Source organism: Chenopodium quinoa, unplaced genomic scaffold, assembly GCF_001683475.1.
Source record: "Chenopodium quinoa cultivar QQ74 unplaced genomic scaffold, ASM168347v1, whole genome shotgun sequence".
Lineage (NCBI taxonomy): Eukaryota > Viridiplantae > Streptophyta > Magnoliopsida > Caryophyllales > Amaranthaceae > Chenopodium > Chenopodium quinoa.
The window spans coordinates 3875773-3879492 of record NW_018742329.1 but is presented as its reverse complement, the minus strand read 5'-3'; positions in this window follow the sequence as shown (position 1 = coordinate 3879492).

Genomic DNA, 3720 nt, shown 5'->3' with positions numbered 1-3720 from the left:
CTCAGATCTAATAGGCGTTCAAAGAGAACTTTGCCATCTCCATTACTCATCACCTTTCAATAGCCACTAAAGAAGATATTGAGAACATGAACAAATCCATCGAGGCACTGTCTGCCATGATGCAAACCCTTACCACTAGGGTCACTACCATGGAACAAAACAGGGTCACTATTTCCACCCTTGACAAACTGAAGGAACAAATGAGTAAGATTTCTGAGTATTTCACCTATGTGGAACGGCCTCCCACTCCTTTGGATGGTAAGGACATACTACCTGAAAAGTTCTCCACTGCTGATATTCCAAAGTTCAAGCCTACTGACAATTCAATATTCCATTTGAAGGCGTTCTCTGCTACCATGGCTCTTAAGGGATTTGACGTAACACTCTTCCCTACGGTGTTCCCTCTCTCCTTAGAACATGCTTGCCAACAATGGTTCTATTCCCTAGATGCCAAGCGTACTGCGACTTGGCAAGATGTCACTGAAAGTTTCATGAATCGTTACAAGTGTAACATTCAAACTAAAACTTCTGAACGTGAACTCTCCATTCTCAAACAGAAAGAGAATGAAGGCTTCACCGCTTATCTGAACAGGTGGAGGGAAACGGCTTCACTCTTGGTAGATACTCCCAAAGAAAGAGAGATGGTTCGCCTCTTTATTCAAAATTTGACTCATAAATATAGGGAACATCTAAAATTTCTTCCATTGAACACTTTCGAAGCTGTATACGACATCGGCATCAATATCGAGGATGAGCTAATAAAGACTCCTGGTAGTAACAATAATAACACTTGGAAAACAAAGAAGAACAAAACAAAGAAGAACGACCATCCTTCTTCTTCGTCTTCTAAGCACGAAAATACTACCAACAATATAAGCCAAGTTAATCTCAATGAAGTGTTAGCTCTTGATGCTCCATTGCCCAAGAAGAAAAGAACTTACACTCCTTTAGGAATGACTTATGATGCAGCCTTTGATCGCCTCTACGGTCAAGGCTTGATCACACCTATTGGGCCATTTTCAGAGCCAAAACCTGAAGAAAGGAGCGCCAAATGGAATCCCAATGCCCATTGCAAGTACCATCAAGGAAGGGGCCACACTACGAAGCAATGTTGGAATTTGAAGGACGTCATTCAAGACTTGATGGATGCAAACAAACTTCTTGTCCCTCCAGGCGGCAAGAAGTAATGAATACAAGGCACACAGATCCTTCGTGCAAGATTTCATGATTTCTTTATTTATCATTCATCTCCATTCCCCCATTCATGTCTAGCATAGGTTTTCCACTTTGAATTTTTTTATATGTTTCATGTGTTTCGTTCACCTTTTCCATTAATAAAATGAGATATTTTCCTTTACATCTCGATCATAGATTTTTTCATTCACTCATTCTAAAAAAAAAAAAAAAAAATCAATTACCGAACTAAACGCAAGGTACACTGATGACTTGAGGCATCTTTGCAACCCTGTCATTCCCCTTAAACCATTTTCAATCAAATATCCATTTCTTTATCAACCATTTTGAGCCTCGTCTAACGGTTAGCCTCATTTATTCAACCCACATTCACTTAACCCTGGGATCGGAAGATGTGTAATTGTATAACATTCAAAAGACAAGTAAAAAGAAAATAAAAAAAGCAGCAAAGCAATAATAAAACAATGTCTAAAGGCAAGTGTTCCAATGTCTTTGATACGAACACGTCTCGAATTGCGTCTCTTATCGAGTGCTTGGTATCGTGTCTTAGAAATATGAATGCTAAGTGAGTGATGGACCGCATGATCTGTGATTGCCTACATTGATTCAAAAAAAAAAAATCAAAAAAAAAAATATAAAAGAAAATAAACTTGCAAAATTCAAAATTTTCAAATTCACAATTACAAATCTTGGGGATTCTCTCGGGTGTTTAGCCTCATACCCTTTTCTTCTTTAAACCATCAACTTAACCATATTATAACACTTGAAAGACATCTTTGAGGTGTACATACGCTTGTGCAAAGTTCAGTTAGAGCTACGTTCGGCCTGATTCCTAACGGATACGTAGGCAACCTCACATTGAGCTGCGACCACATTCATATTCATATCCATGCATGATCGAGTCAAAGAATATCCAATGCTTACCCCTACCCATTTAGAGCTAGACTTGGGGGCTTGAACCCACATCATTTAGCCTACCTAGCCTAAAGAGTCATCATTTTTTACTCTTCTCACATCTCTTTCCATCGCCATAACCCTTGCAGCCAGCCTTAGTATCACATTCACACACTTCACTCACACATCCATATCCATATCAATCATCCTTCCCTTTAAGAGCCCTTTATCATGAAATCTTGTTTCAACACTGTGCATGTTTCATCATATTTAAAGATAACATTCATTAGAAGAAACATTGTATACTTGCTTAGCTTCCTGACCTGAAAAATATTCATTGTTTTATGCATCGCATAATGTGCTAAGAAACATTTATATATCAATGATTTTTAATCATACAAAGCATATCGTGCTTAACTCCTTGACCTAAGCAACGTTCATTATGCAATAATCACTTCATCTTTATACGTGCTTAGCTTTCAGACCTAAGTGACTTTCAAGATCGTTTCTTTACACCATATATGATGCTTAGATCCATGACTTAAGTTTATTCATCTATCGTGTCACATGTTGTAATTGTCCTTAGCCTCCTGGCCTAAGAACATGCATCATGCATAAACTATTTTCAAAGCAAGCAATTCAATCCATACGATTCATTTCGTCTTGCTCAACAAGGAAGTTCGAAAATAAAATTTAATTTTTCACGTCTTTCTTTTTCGGGAGAAAGTCGGTACCCTCCACTCGTCTTATGACAAAAATGATGGAAAATTTTTGCTTTTGCATTTTCGGTTGCTTGTGTCTGCACACACTTACTCAAACTATACGTACACAATCACAAGTCATACTCATGCCATGTCATGTCGTGTCAAGTCAAACTTGGTCAAGTCAATCATAGTCTATACGAGTTCCCTGGCAAATTTTATTTTGCAGGTCTCAATTACAGCCCACGTCCGGGGACAAGCGGACCATCTACAACCCACGTCCGGGGACAAGCGGACCATCTACAGCCCACGTTCGGGGACAAGCGAACCATTTACAGCCCACGTCCGGGGACAAGCGGACCATTTACAACCCACGTTCGGGGACAAGCGAACCAACTACATCCCACGTCCGGGGACAAGCGGACCATCTACATCCCACGTTCGGGGATAATCGAACCACCATCATTTCATGACGCAAGGTTCTCGATACACAGAGACTTGCAATCTCATCATCTGTCGACTTTCCTCAAGCATGGAAAGAATTATCCGGTTGATTTCTTCAAGCATAGAAAACCGCCAAATCGGCTTTCCTCAAGCATGGAAGGCATTATCGATGGATTTCTTTAAGCATAGAATGACACCAAATTCATCAGTCGACTTTCCTCAGGCATGGAAAGTATCATCCGGTAGGTTTCTTCAGGCTTAGAAAGCTACCAAATTCATCAGTCGGCTTTCATCAGGCATGGAAAGCGTTTCAACGAACGTCATCCGGTGGATTTCATCAAGCATAGGATGCTACCAATCTCATTTGTCACCGATACACTGGTGTCAGATAAGCGTTCTATCCCTTTACTCTTTTATCTGTGGAATTAACATTTTCTGCAGGTATCGGCTTATACAGAGTGATTTAGGATTGCAGAACGTCTTAAAT